We start from the raw sequence: 16200 nt of genomic DNA on the forward strand, positions 1-16200 counted from the left end.
TTCTTTCTCACTTTTTGGTCTCTATTTTTCTCTGCAATCTATGTAATTCTTACCTACTCTTGTGACTTTTTCTGACAAAAGCTCTCTAATGTTACAGTTCCACCCACTTGGACAGCTTCTTCTCACCTTTTCCTACCACTTCTTGTTTCTTTTTGCTTGTCCCCACTTCTCTTAACATTTCTCTCCCCATCTCTATTTCTGTCCCAGTTTCAGATTACTAATTGAGGGAATGAGAATGATTCAGTTGGGTTATTTCCTGATTCAACCAACTTTGACCAGAGATAGGGCCATATTATACAAAGATGGGTATTGAGGAGTAAGACATAGAGATTAGGGTAGTTACCCTGAGGAAAGTGGAGTTTGGTAAATTCACAAAAAGGTGTACCACATTTTCCTTCAATAAAATGGAGCTAATAGTTCCTACTGTGCTTACTTCACAAGACTTTTTTAGGATCAGTGTATATATCATGAACAAGAACACATTGCAAATTGTATAGTATACATAGGAAGGAATTGTTTTAAAGTTTATGATGCTATATTTGGGTTCTGGACAAGTAGCAGACTTAATTTTTTTTTAAACTAGAGAAAGTGAATGAATCATCCAGTGGTGAAGTGGGTAAAGATTTGTACGAGTTCATCACCATGGCTACTAAAGTTTTCATTGTTTCCACAATGGCAGGAAATCTCAATTTCAGAAATGTGGATGAAGTTGTTGTGAGAGAGGAAGAAGCTGGAGCTGCAAGTTTTAAGTGGGTGATGTTTGTAAGTGGAGGCCACTCGTCAGAGAAATCCAGACAACAATGGCAAGAGAACTAACTGAATGGAAATTCTGAACTACTTAGACAGAAAATGCCAGACTTCATATAATATTGCTTTCTCAATTGTTTATCATATGGATATTTATTTTCTGAAAGATTATGAAAAGCAGGGTAAATCCTTGACAAGAGGCATAACTGTCAGTCATAAAATAAATGAAGTTATTAGATTTCTTGGGGATCTATGATTTGGTTGATGTTAGAGAGCTAAGAGTGGGTTTATCTTACAATAGATAGATCAAAGAGGTTAGATATGTTTTTTCCAGAAGATTGTGAGTTGGGATTTTTCCTAGTTCTTTCTATCTTGTTTCCAACAGGGCTGGAGCAGTAATATATCTACTTCCTCTGGCATTGTAGCACCTATGCACCAGGAAAGGTCAATTGTACTGGACAAAGAGGGAAACACAGAGTGAGCTCCTTGGGTCATTTTTCTCTGGGCCTTACAAAGACAGGTTCTTACTCTTAAGATCATCTTTCTGTCCCTCATTGTACTATTTCATTAAAAAAAAATCATACAGGAAAATTCCTAGAGTAGACCTGGTAGAAAAAAACCAAAACATCATTCTAAGGCTTTATGTTAGACTTTAAGTTAGTTTGGCTGAAGGACATTGCAAGCAGCATATGTGAACCAGTCCAGGTTATCAAAATAAGACACTTGTATGCATTTCCCTAGAGTGTCATCTGCGCAAAATATGCTCTATTAATAGTCTATAAGAATGTGCCCTCTTAAGAATTCTTAATATATCCTATTAAGAATCTATAGCAGGAGACAGCTGGTCAAAGATTTGGGGTCCTGGCTATCTTTCTATTATCACTGCTAAAACCAAGCATATAAGCAGGTGGTCACTAAGTGATGAATTAACGAACACTTTACTGAACATGTCCTTTGCAATGTGGTTCTGAGATTCATCTGTCTTATTTTATGAAGCATCAGCAGTTTCTGGTTCCCTCTCTGTGAAAATGGCAGTGTTCCCTGGAGGAAGAAATGTATAACTTTTTTCTTGGCAGTCGAGAACACCACTACGTTGCTTGTCTTCGGTTACAAATGGAGAGATTAGTGTTGGCCATCAGAGCAGACTCTTCCCCAGAGAGAGGGTCACAGGCAAAGAAAGGAAAAATAAAGATGCAGAGACATATTTGGTTTAAGAGATGATACTTGAAAGAATACAGGTCAAAATATCTTGATAGTCTTGGTGATGCAGAATAGCAAATCGTTAGCTAAAAATGGGACAAACAGGGCTAAAGTTGATTGGGAAAATTCAGTGTGGTGAATGTGGGAAAAGACAAAGGCAGACTCATTCTATCTTCAAATATTTATTTGTATGTCATATATTTGTACTTTATTTGGGTCTCTACTCACAGGTATCCTCTGAGATAAGCTTTAAAAGCCTGCCCACTAATAATGCATGTGTGTTCAGATGCTCAGTTGTGTCTGACTCTTCGCAACTCCCTGGACAATAGCCCACCAGGCTCTGATGTCCTTGGAATTTTCCAGGCAAGAATACTGGAGTGGGAAGCCATTTGCTACTCCAGGGGGTCTTCCTAATCCAGGGATCGAACCCGTGTCTCCTGCATTGGCAGGCGGATTCTTAACCACTGCACCACCTGGGAAGCCCTACCCATTATTGATAGTATTTCTATTACTCACAAATCCCATTGTTTTGTATTATTTCCTTAGAAGTCACATTTTAACATTATATTTTATACTTATATATTTATTTATAATCTTTCTCTCTACCAAGAGAGAAGACCCTTTGCTTTGGTTGGACCTACTGGTAAGCAGAATCTGAGTTGGAAGTAGGAGGACAAAAGATTATTGTAAAGGGAACACCTATGAAAGGAAAAGGGAGGAAGCAAGGTTAGGGAGCGTGAGTCATCAGATCATGGTATATATCTGACAGTTTCTGCTGGCCCAGTAGGGAACAGTGGCAAAATTACTGCCTATTACAGAAATCCCACACTGGTGGAAATGGCTGGGCCATTTTACCGCAGTCTTGACTGGAGGGATTCCCACAAGTGTTGTCACCTTGACTCAGAAGTCCAGGTGGATCTGATGGAGTTTGAGGATCTCAGCCATCCATACTCCTCACATACAGGCGACAAAGGCGATAAATCCTTTCTTGAAAGGGGAATCTAAAGAGTCTTTTAGATCCATGTCTGCCACAGTCCATACCTTGCATTGCACAGATCCATATCCAAAGTGGATTCAAGAGGTAGCTTATCAACTGTTCCATTCGGTCTCTTTTCTTGAAGGAAAACCTAGAAGATGGAGGACACTAAAGAAAATTACAACCTTCATCACTGCAATTGGTCTGGGAGCCACAACTGATACTAATCATTTTCCTTCCTTAATTATCAATTCTAAGTTTCCTTCATCCTCAGCTATCACCACTAAAGGTTTTGGTGGATCACTTGTGGTGTCACCAAACCTCCACACCTGAGATTTCTGATTTCCTGGTAATCATATCCTTCACAGGCAGAGGTTGCTGACCCAGCCATTTACAATTACCATAGGACGAGGGAGTACAAAGAAGTGTCTGAGGGGATCATCAAGTTCCACATATCTTCCTCCCGGTCCCCATTGTGCAAAAAGATCTCTTCCTGCTGATCAGGGTTGATTAACCTGACCAGGATAATGTCTCCTTTTCTTAGTTGCTAGTCTTTGGATGGAAAAAGTCCAGATGGCAGTCATAGGTTGTTATTCAGCACCTGGGCTGTACAGCCACCATGTATTATTTACTTGCACTCACATATTGATCCAACACATTCATAAACCAAGCAGCAGCTCCCCTCTCCTCTTTGTAGCTGGCTATACAAAACCCCCACCCAACAACCATCACAGTGAGTTGAAGGAGAACATTGCTGATGCAACCATGGTGGCTGACACTGGGATCTAGATTACATGTTTCTGGAGCTTGCGTGTGCCTTTGGGTCCTACTTGTACCAAATCTCACATGTACTATTGGATCTTATAATGGATTGATACTGACTTTCTGACTTTGTGGGTCAAATAGCATCCAACTCCTAAAGGACATTTTGAGATGCATGGTCACTTGGTGTCCTATTATCAAGCATTCTGTTTCTACCAGGGCCCAAGTAGGTTTTCCAAGAATGTGCATGTAATTCTCTGCTCTAGACGGTACGACCTTTCTCCAAAACCTTTCTCCAAAACCAGCACAGAGACCTGTGCTGCGATCCTTTTCCTGGAGTTTGTCATAAATTCTCCACTGCACTTTTTCCTATCATTGACACTTCCAACACAATAAGTTGTGCCACCTCATACAACCTAAGTGATAGCTGATTGTACCTCAACCTGGATCTGCAACAGAGCCTTTTCATATTGTAGGTCAAGCTCCAAGTTGGAAGCTTCTCATGTAATATAAGGGCCAGAACATTATACCCACATGGGGACCATATTGCCTCCAGAATTCAAAGGGGCATAGCAGGCATTGGCGCTTTCAATTTGGTGGTAAGGAATACCACAAAATGTGGTAAGGTATAGTCATTTGCTGTTAGCTTTGGAGGGGATGTCATGCCATGACTCTGATCAATGGACCTCTAAAATTGAAATGGCAAATTTCTCAATGTTCAGGATTTATTTCTCTCTCTCCATAGTACTGAGGGTTTCCCAGGTGGCACAATGGTAAAGAATCTGCTTGCCAGTGCAGGAGGTGCAGGAGATCCAGGAGACACGTGTTTGATCCCTGGGTTGGGAAGATCCCCTGGAGTAGGAAATAGCAATCCACTCCAATATCCTTGCCTGGAAAATTCCATGGACAGAGGAGCCTGGTGGACTACAGTCCATAGGGTCGCAAAGAGTCGGATACGACCGAGCACACACACACACATCTGTAGTACACGTGTCTTACCAAACCCTTCAGTATGTTATCCATCTTGAACTCATCCCACCTAATTAGCATATCACTGATGTGAAGGGTGAGTGTGGTGGTCTGTGGAAATGGCTTATGGAACCACTGGGAGAGAGAGACAGAATCTAGCCAAGAGCACTGAGGAATAGCTTCTGCATTGACACTGCAGAACTGAGTCATCCAGGAAACTCCTGCGTTTTTTTGCTTTTGTTTTCAGAGTTAGGATGCAGATTCTTTTAGAACCTACCCAATTTGTGGCTATCACTGGGAAATCACAACATTCAAAAGTCTACTTAATTAGAAAGACACTACCACTATTGCCACTGCCTCCCCATGCTGTATGTGCTCTGATCTGTCCCAGCAACACAGATCCCTAGGACTCTGCTTCTCAATATTCACAAGCAGAGACTGGACAATGGCATGTCTCTTTAATTCTGTTGCTGAAAACTCAGTTCCTGTGCCCCCCCACCAAATGCAGTCTCTGCCTCAATTCCAGCCTTCAGGTCTCACATATGTGTATCTGATTGACTCTAAATCACATTGAGAACCCTAGTTTCCAGGGAGTCTGGGAAATACAGCATTTAGCATTTCGCTCTCTGCCCTTCAGAAAGGCAAATGAGAAGAAGGGTGAAATGGATATTGGACACAGGTCTACTGTTTCAATCTCAATAATGATCCTTCATCAGGTGTTTTTTTGAGAGGATTAAATGTGGTAATATATGGAAGTGCTTATTTCAATAGCCACATGTAGTAATATGCAATAATTGGGTTCACTTGCTTAAACCACTTATTCATAATTTAAGAATAAATTTTCCATGTCTAAATGCTATACAATTAATATTGCCAACATGAATTCACTGTCCATTTGTCCATGGATACAGCTGGAAATGACCTCTACTTGTCTGAGATTATAATTGTGTATAGGATTCATATCTTCAATTATCTGCTGTTCAGAATTGTAGCCATGAGCCACATGTAGCCATTGAGCACATGAAATGTGGTCAGTCTGAACTGAGCTGTGCTGCAAATATAAAATATGCATTGAATTTCAAAGACTTTGTGTAAAAAATGTAAAAATACCTCATTAATAATTTTATGCTGATTATTACATGGTAAAATAGTAATATTTTAGAAATATTAAGTTAAATAAGATATATTATTTAAATTTACTTCTCTAGTTTTACATTTTTTGAAGCTTTGCTGCTAGAAAAATTAAAATTACATATGTGGCCTGCATAATATTTCTTTTGGACAGCACTGTCATAGATAAAGTAAGGGTAAAATTCTCTGAAGGATAAGCTGGAAAGGTATCTGGTAGGGGAGGGGTGGATAGTTTGATGGGAAGGTTACAGAACTGTTCCCTGAACTCCACCTTCTAATCTTCTGACTCCCTTTTGGGAGGGTATTCCTATCACGATTTTGAGTTTTCCTGTCTCTCTGGTCTTAATTTTCTATATACTAGTATAGATGAGTCAGTTTTTAAAAACTTCATTAAAAATATTATGAGAAACCATAAAGAAATATGCTTATGTCTGACTTAGAAATTAGCTCTCCCTCCCTCATCCTCACTGTTCTCTTAAGTTACGATTCCCAGGAACATTGTTTTCTCCCTGTACTAACTTGAACACAGAGCTCAGCCCTTCTCCAGGTCTACAAAATAACCCATAAAATCACAAGTGAGCAATAAAGATGGTGTTCTTGAAGATCCCTTACAGGAAACAGAGGAAGGAGTTTACATTGCACACTCAAAGCAAACAGCCTAACACCCCCTCCAAATTAGACACTTCTGATCTTTTCCTAATTCTTTTCTCTGCCACTCAACCAATAGGGGTTCTCTCTCCCCACTAAGCCTTTCACTCACTCCTCATATTGTCTTTCTGCCTTACTGGCCCCTTTCTCCCTCTTTAGAATCCTCTCTTGTTAAAATTCCTCATCCTTTTATTAGGCGGAACAATTTAATTGCTGTATTGTGTTACTTGAGCATTTCCTTAGGGTCTCATACTCCAAAGAAAGTAATTTCTTTTGAATAAATACAAAGTCTCCCTAAGAGGAATTTGGGGAAATATGATTTTCTTCATTTCATTACACAGAATAAATTGGATAAGTTTGGAAAGTAAAGGTTTTCAATGCTAAAAAATTTGGTAAATGTAATAAGGAGCTTTACCAAGTCTCAAGTCTCCTTATCATAGGAGCTGCTGCTCCTGCTGCATCACTTCACTCGTGTCTGACTCTGTGTGACCCCATAGATGGCAGCCCACCAGGCTCCCTCGTTCCTGGGATTCTCCAGGCAAGAACACTGGAGTGGGTTGCCGTTTCCTTCTCCAATGCAGGAAAGCGAAAAGGGAAATTGAAGTCTCTCAGCTGTGTCCGACTCTTAGCGACCCCATGGACTGCAGCCTACCAGGCTCCTCTGTCCATGGGATTTTCCAGGCAAGAGTACTGGAGTGGGGTGCCATTGCCTTCTCGGTATCATAGGAGAGCCACTGTCTAACCACATTTAGACTAAAAAATACTACCTACAACTTGTACCTTCCTTTCTAAATCTTGGTTTCCATAATACAGGTTCTATTTGTTTTACATTATCAGGAGCAGCCCATCAGTTCAAGGGTAAAGGTCAACTCAAGTCCCTCTCAGCTCCAGTCCGTAATAGCTTCCTTTGAGAACAGGTGTTTTGATTTAAGGTCAACAATAAGTCATAGTTCTTTTGTGGAACTGTGCTAATTAGCCCCCTGAATTCTGATATATGACCTAATCTATGTTGGTTCATATTATCACTTCTTCTCAGCTCTTCCAGTTTTCTGAAATTTATTGCTAGTATGTTTTGCCTCTTCTCTAAGATGATAGTTTCGTAAAAATACAATTAATGCGATATTCAGTATTATACTACCATAAATTTATTGAAATTAGAACATATTAGAAAAATACTAATGAAAATAGCTTCCATTTGTTAGCAAGGTACAATTCTAAGTGCTTTATACGCAATTAGCATGTTACAATCTCATAACCACAGAAAAGGTGGGCATTATTACTTCCATAGTATAACCAGGAAACCAGGGCTCTGAAAGATTAAGAAATTTTCCACAAAGCATACAGCACTATAACTCCCACCAATGTGACCTCAATGTCCATAATCCACACACTTTTGCTCTGCCCTGAAGTCTCTGGTGGTCATCTTAGAAACATAGGTTCTTGTCACTGAAAGGACTTAGAGATCATCAAATCCTAGACCTTCACTTTACAGACTTGTTAAGTGATTCAGATGTTCCAATTAGTTGGAGTCATTCTGACTCCAAACGAGAATCATTTGGTAGTGTATTACACATTCAGTGATATCCTGGAAGTAAAGTTAGTACTGGTAACTTGGCTTACCAAGGATTGGAAATAACTTATTTCTTAATGACCATTTAAGTAAAGGCAGTTGACTTTCTAGGACAAGGGCCCACTCACAGAGGTGCAATCCATGAGCTGACTTGCCATCAGCTCTTTATTTACCTGACTAGTGTATTACTATCAACATTCAGTAGCAAATGAAGGTCTTTAGGACTGAGTATCAAGAAGAGTAAAAGGAAAAGAGTGTCAGGAGCATAGGTATCTGTCTTGCTTGTGGGCTTTGAACTAGGTGTCTTAAATACACCAGGATTAGTCAGCAGGAGGTCAGCAATTGCATTAACGGAAGAAGGGGATTGCTGTAAGGAGAAAAACAAAGTTGCTGAGCTCAAAAGACAAACTGCTTACTTTGAAGTGTTTTCTAGGATTCATCCAGAATAAACTTCTCTCCCCATGGAAACCTTCCAGATGCTTTTGTCTGGTGGTTACAGATAGATCTGTGATATGGCCCTGCCAATTAAGTTGCAGTGCACCCTACAAATGTGTACTCTACATTTCATAGACTTTATGGTTTTCCTGAGGGCGGTATGATGTCTATCTTTACTGAATCTAAAATAGATCTGCAGGATTGAACAAAATTTGCTTAATTATACATTGTTCTTTCTTTTGGCCAGAACATTCTTTTGTTGTTAGAAAATATAACATAGTGGAAAATACTGAGTTTTGGAATAATAAAAACCAAGCATTTCCATCATGTATTCACTTATTAAAAATATTTATCAAGAGATTATTCTATGTTAATAACTTGCAAATGTTGTAAATAAAATTTAGAATGCCTCATAACTCTCCTGGAGCAGATATTCTAAAAGGAGCATTAGATAGTAAACAAGTAAAGAAATAAATGAGTAAAATAAGTGTTGTTATTTAGTTGCTAAGTTGTGTCCAACTCCATTGTGAGCCCATGGACTATAGTTCAGCAGGTTCCTCTGTCCATGGAATTTCCCAGAGAAGCATATGGAAGTGAGTTGCCATTTCCTTCTCCAGGAGATCTTCCTGACCCAGGGATCGAATCTGTGTCTCACACTGCAGATGGATCCTTTACCTCTGAGCCACTGTGAGTGAATGTGTGCTAAGTCACTTTAGTCGTGTCTGATTCTTTGAGACCCTATGGACTGTAGCCTGCCAGTCTCTATACATGAGATTCTTCATGCAAGAATACTAGAGTGGGTTGCCATGCCCTCCTCCAGGGGATCTTCCTGACCTAGGGATTGAACCCATGTCTCCTGTGGCTTCCGCATTGCAGGTAGATTCTTTACAGCTGAGCCACCAGGAAAGCCATATGTGTTATAAGGACCATAAGTGTTATAATACAAGATGGAATGATTTGTGGCAAGGAGCTATTCTAGGGTGGATAGTCAGGGAAGACCTCTCTTTGAACATTTGAGATGGACATCTCTTCTGGGTGACAAGATAGAACCAACCTGACCACAATCTAGGACTGGGATTGGCAATCTTTTTCTTTCTCCCTGAAAAAGACCAGATAGTAAATATTTTAGGCTTTGCAGCTCATGTGGTCTCTATCCTGACTATTCAAGTCTGCCATTGTATGCATTGAATGCAAAAGCATTCACTGATAAAACAGTTGAAAGGCTGTGGCTGTGTACCAATCAAATTTTATTTATAGAAACAGACAGGAGTCTGGGAGTTGAATTTGGCCTGTAGGCCATGAATTGCCATCCCCAGATATATGGGAAAAAGCACTGAAGGCAAGGGGAATAGAGAATTGAAGTACCGAAAGCTATATTTAGGTTTTGTAGTGTCATTGGAGGGTAGTAAATGAGAATGAGATTGTGAGGTTAGAGATAAAGGTAAGGTAGGCCTTTGCAGACCTAGAAAAGGCATTGCACTTTATTCTAGGTACAAAGGAAAGCCATCAGAATAATTAAAGCAGAGATCACTGCAATCTGACTTACCTTTTATAAAGATTCTGGTTGTTGAGTACTGACTGTTTTGAGTGGAGCAGGAATAGAAGCCAGGAGATCTCTTAGGAAGTTGTTGATAATAATCCAAGGAAAATGTGGTCATGAAGACAGGGAAAACTGAAGTGGTAAGAGTTTAAATCTCTCTCTTCATGACCCCTTAACTAGAAATGAAATTTGAACTTTATTCCCTTCAACAGCTAAATAGAGATAAAATCTTTGTTAGCCTAAAATAAGACTATAAGTCAAATGTCCAACACATGGTTAGTTTTCATCCACGATGATTCTTTCTTCTCTTCTTTCTCCTTCTTTCCCTTACTCTTTTCCTTAGATATTTCTTTCCTCCCTTAGATATTTAGTGGTGAACTGGGTTGTACAAAACATGATTCTAGGTGCTTAGTCACACTGGGAGAGACAGAGGTATCTTGTCTTCAAGCTTTCATTGACTTGAGTCATTGAGCACCCCCAAAAGCAGAACCTAATATTTTCCCTCTTGTTTTTCTCTTTCTTCAGTAAGACAAACAGTCATTTAAAAGTTCCAACTATTTATGTAAATAAAGTGGAGGAAAAGTCAATTTGGGGAAGATCTTGTTTGCCTTGGAAAGAAAATATATTGGAAGTTTGATCCTAGGATAAGAGAGAATATGTGCAAATTTTTTGCAACCTGGCAAAAATGCCTTAACCCATAAGCCTTGCAAGTATTCAGTACAAGATTACTGGGAAGAACAAGTTTCCAGATCGCCATCTTTCCCTTCATGGTGGCTGGGGTGGAGCAGAGGAACCATGAATCAGACTTGTGTCCTAGCTCTTCATTGGCTTATTCATGCCTTTGCATTTGTAGTTTCAAAAGCTTTTTTTTTTTTTTTTAATTAAAGCCTGAAGTCATCTCACATTTTTCTACTGAATCACTTCCTATTCCAGGGGGATACATTTTTAGCTAACTTTTAGTTTTCCATCTTTTTGAAAAATATGACATTTTCAAATCAGCCACAAACTAGGAGCTACACATTGTTGGGCAGGTCCTGTAAGTTTTTCAGGACTCAGGTACATCACCTATAAAATGAAGACTGTACCAGATTGCTCCATGTCTTTTCTAGTCTGGTGAGGCCACATAAGGGCCAAACTGAAGATCTACACTATAGCTTTGTAGGTAAAGAGGGATGAGGAGACAAAAATAAAGCATAAGGTATAGAAGGAGAAGAGGTTGTGGAGAAAACTCTCTATGGCTCTGTTTTGAAACTATACTTACTCAGATTGCCTGTTGCAAAAATCACTTTAGTTGAAAAATGTTTTCCAAACTGTTGGTCAACGAATTTTTAAGCTACAGTCATAACCATCTGCCTAAGATTCCACACACCCCAACCCCAGTGTACACATTTTCATTAGAATCAAGTCACAGAAGCAAACATCAGGAAAGCCTTAAGATAATTTCTTAAAGCAACAGGTACACTGATCTGTGTACTTGAATATAATTAAGATAGATGCTCTTCTCTCATTATTGTACAGAATATCTGTAAATAACCAAAAACCAGTAAACTTTGTGGCAGATAATGATTGAAAGTAATTTGGTTGATTTTTTTTTTTAAGGAAAGGAATTAAGAGTTATTAGAAGAGAGATTTGGGGGTTAATACACCGAAGGGAAGGATTAACTCTAGGTTTGTATTCATTACTCAGAAAAAAAAAATCATTGGACCATTTTTGTGAACTGTGGTAATTTCATATATAGAGGGGAACTTAACATATTAGAACCCAGTGAAACATCACTCTTTTGCATTTAACTGAAATTGATATTCATATTAAATCTGTTTCATTTGAGAATGGCTCAAAATGGATTCTTTTAAAAATTAGAGCCCACAATTTCTTACAATTTTTTTTGTACTGAAGAAAAATGAGATTGAAGTCCAAATGCTGAAAAGTAATTAATGACTGAAAATATTAAGCAGCTATACTATGGAACATTTTGAAGCCTTTAAATATTATGCTTATGAATAACCTGTAATTGTATAGCCAAAAGCTTTTACTATAGTAAGTGAAAAAATAAAATGTGACTTTTTATACAGAATATTATCTTAATAATATTTTAAACAGACTATAGACAATGTGCTTACTGTAATGTCCAGTTAGTTGAATTTTTGAATCATTCATATTTACTTATGTGCTTTTATAGAATCTTAATTTTTCCAGAATGGGCATATGTTACTTTATAATTGGAAAACTAAACACTTATTTTGAAAACCTTGTATATAATCTGTGGAATTCCTGGATATATAGGGAGTCTGTTAGGATTGTTTTGCAAGGCATAGTCATGTGTTGATGCAAATAATCAGAAAATATCTGGTAGCCATATAACTGAAGCAGGGATGATCTCTTTTTTGAAAGGATAAAGTTGGAAAATGATTATTATGGTGTATCATATTGTTGATGCTAGTGTAAAATTTCAGTCTTACCTGAATATTTCCTTCCTATTCAGGAGGATAAAGCAAGGCTAGGTCAAGGGATAGTGATGCTACTGAGCATCAATACCAGAACAAACACAACAAGAGCAACTGCATACAAAGCAAAACAAGCAAAAAAATACATTAAAACCAAAATTAATTTGATGTCTGCATCAGAGGAAAGTTCTTTACCCCTTTTCAATTAGCCCTTTTCTGCTTAAATTGATATATTTTGTCACCTGTTCTTTACAGTCAGCCACTTGAATGCTACTCATTTATTTCAAGGCTCAATCCTTGGTCTTTCATTTTTCTATCTGATTTCTCTCTCAGAGAAATCATTCATTCTCACAGCTTAACTTTTTCACCTTACATTGATAGCTCCCCATTTTATATTCTCAGAGGTTTGCACCTACATTTCCAACTTTCTGCTGAGTATTTCCACTTAAAGTGGAACTGAACTCATTTTTTAGTGAATCATCTCATGGTTCTCTGCTGGGGATGATGAGAGCAATCTTGCATTCCACCTTTTTCCTCATGCTTTGTTCTAATTAAATCTTGGACTCTTGCTCATGCTCAGTTGCTCAGTCATTGCTGACTCTTTCTACTCCATGGGCTGTAGCCCGCCAGTCTCCTCTGTCCATGGAATTTCTCAGGTAAGAATACTGGAGTGAGTTGCCATTTCCTCCTCTGGAGGATCTTTCCAACCCAGGGATCAAACCCACATCCCCTGCATTGGCAGGTGGGTTCTTTACCACTGAGCCACTGGGGAAGCCTAAAATCTTGGACTAGAGCCTGGTTTATCCTGCTCTCATCACTTTGGTTCAAGTTCTACTCATCTAGTCATTTCATCACTGACATCTGAAAACATGGAAAAATATTCTGAATGTAGTATGAGGGTCTCATTTTGAGGCTAAGTTGTGTTTCTATTGGGACTCAGATATGTCAGGGTCAGGCCCACAGGAATCCATTTATATAAAGTAACTTGTATGTGAAAGAACTTCTGTGAAGGGATCTGTATGGGATAGAGAAGGTGAAGGAAGAGATTGGAGAGGGATGTTGTGTTTTCTGTATTTAGTGTGATGTTGGAAAGAGGGGCTGCTGGTATTATGAAGGGCATGCATAAGCAAGTCTGTCTCTGCTTTCAGGTAACAAAGAGTAATGCAAGTTGGGGAAGCTTCTCCACTCTCTTGAGAAGACTGCAAAGACACAGTAGAAGTCTGTGTATGGCCTGTTGGTTGCTAACATTCCTAAATAATTGGACCAAATGAAGACAAAATGAAGCAATACACAAGAGATGTTGTGTATGTGTATGTGTGTGGGGGTTAGATCTTAGAAGAGATATATCACTTATTCCTGTATTAGAATAGTCAATATTATACAAATATGTAGAGTTGTTTTTTAGATAGAGGTGTAAAAGCAATTCAGTAAATAATGGATAAACTTAAAAAATTTTTTTATTGAAATATAGTTGATTTACAATTCAGGTGTACAGTAAAGTGATTCAGTTATACACACACACACACACACACAAACACACAGATCCTTGTTGGTTATCTATTTTATATACAGTAGCATAGATATGTTAATCCCCCCTTTCCCGATTGGTAAGCATAAGTTTCTTTTTTTTTTTCATAAGTTTATTTTTATGTCTATGGGTCTATTTCTCTTTTGTAGATTAAATTCACTTGTATTTTTTTTTTTAGATTTCCCATGTGAGTGATAGCATCTGATATTTATCTTTGACTTACTTCACTTAGTATGATAATTTCTAGGTTCATCCATGTTGCTTCAAATGGCATTATTTCATTCTTTCTAATGGCTTAGAAATATTCTGTTGTACATATATATACTACATATTTACCCACTCATCAGTGAATGAACATTTAGGTTGCTTCCATGTCTTGGATATTTTAAATAGTGCTGCAGTGAACATTGGGGGTGCATATATCTTTTTGGATTGTGTTTTCTCTGGATATGTGCTCAGGAGTGGGATTGCATGATCATATATGGTAGCTCTATTTTTAGTTTTTTAGAGAACCTCCATATTGCTCTCCATGGAAGGATAAAATTTTCAACAAAGGATACTGGAACAATTAGATATCCATATGTAAAAAAGTGAATCTTGACCTAAACCTCATATATCATATAAAAATTGATTCAGATTATCCTAGAACTATATATAAAACCTTAAAACATAAAATTTTCATTAGAAAGTTTTCATGAACTGGAGTTAGGCAACAAGTTTTCATACACAATATCAAAAACAATCATTAAAGACAAAATTGTTAAACAGAACTCTACCTGAATTTTAAAAAATGCTTTGTGAAAGTAACTAATGAGAATTAAAAACAACAAGCAACACACTGGAATAAAATATTTGCAAATAACTTATCTCACAGTAGACTGTATCCAGAATATGCTGTTGACCCTGAACACATTGGATTGAATTATGAGGGTCCACTTATATGTGGATGTTTTTCAATAAATCTTTACAATGGTACTATATGATCCATGGTGTTGAAACACAGATAGAGAGGGCAGCCTGTAATGTTATACATGGATTTCTGACTGGTAGAGGATGGGTGCCCCCAATTCCCACATTCAAGGGCCAACTATATAAAGAATTCTCAAAATTTAAGAGTAGAAAGACAACCAATTCAATTAAAAGTGGCAAAGTATTTGAACAGACACTGTGCCAAAAAGATAAAAGGAAGGCAAATAAATATACGAAAGTTGTTCAATGTTATTATCCATTAGAGAAATATAAACTAAAAGCACTATAATATAACTTTATACCTATCAGAATCACTAAACTAAAAAATACTGACTATACCAACAGCTTACAAGAATGGAGAGCAACTGTAATTCATAATGGGAAAGCAAATTGGTGTAGTTACTTTTGAAAACAGTTTGGCAGTTGGGGAACACATGTAAACCCATGGCTGATTCATGTCAATGTATGGCAAAAACTATTACAATATTGTAAAGTAATTAGCCCCCAACTAAAATAAATAAATTTATTTTAAAAAAATTAATTAATTAATTAAAAAAATTAAATGTGTACTTACCATATGATCTAGAAACCCTATTCTTTATTATTTACCCAAATGAGCAACCACTAAAAGAGCTATTCAAAGAGATACACTCAAAATGATATAGAAAAATCAAAATGGAATTCTAAAATATGCTAGAGTAACTCACAGGATAGCGTGAGAAAGAAAAAAAAAAACAGAGGTAAAATGTAAAACAATATATAAAAGAGTAGACTTAAGCCCTAACATATCAATAATAACATTAAATGTAAATGGTCTAAATATCTTCTAAATATACCATGTTAAAACAGATTATTAGAGTGGATTTAATATGACCTAACTATATACTGTCTAGAAGAAGCTAACTTTAAATATAGAAAATAAAAGGATGGAAGATAACAATCATGCAGAAATTAATCAAAAGCACATAGGAGTGTAAATGTTAGTACCAGATAAAATAGACTTCAGGGAAAAGAAAATTACCAGAGGTTTTAGATTTTGAGAGAAAGAACAGAGAAAAAGTACCATTCTCATCACGTCATATTTAGGGAACATCCAATCAGTATGGCTTTACCACTGTTAATGTTAATCTTGATTACCTGGATGAGGTAGTGTTTTACAGATTTCTGAACTAAGGTGCTCTTTTTATCTCACCGTTTAATTGGACTCCTTGGAAGAAAGCTACTATGTACATGAGAGGAAAGTTATGCTTTAGTTCCTTGAGAGTAGAGTGTGTGTAAAA

The 16200-nt window shown here is 37.5% G+C and overlaps 1 protein-coding gene across 1 annotated transcript in view; it reads left to right on the top strand.

Annotated features, from left to right (window-relative positions):
- The window catches only part of LOC145505216 (uncharacterized), a 204012-nt gene extending 188570 nt beyond the window's left edge, over window positions 1-15442 (top strand). Inside the window, exon 6 of the mRNA XM_081486980.1 lies at window positions 13572-15442. The gene's annotated coding sequence lies outside the window, so the exon portion shown is untranslated. The remainder of the gene's footprint in view (window positions 1-13571) is intronic.
- The last annotated feature ends 758 nt before the right edge of the window (window positions 15443-16200 follow it).

The sequence above is a fragment of the Giraffa tippelskirchi genome, chromosome 5, assembly GCF_054371585.1.
Source record: "Giraffa tippelskirchi isolate mGirTip1 chromosome 5, T2T-mGirTip1v1.2.pri, whole genome shotgun sequence".
NCBI classification, from domain to species: domain Eukaryota; kingdom Metazoa; phylum Chordata; class Mammalia; order Artiodactyla; family Giraffidae; genus Giraffa; species Giraffa tippelskirchi.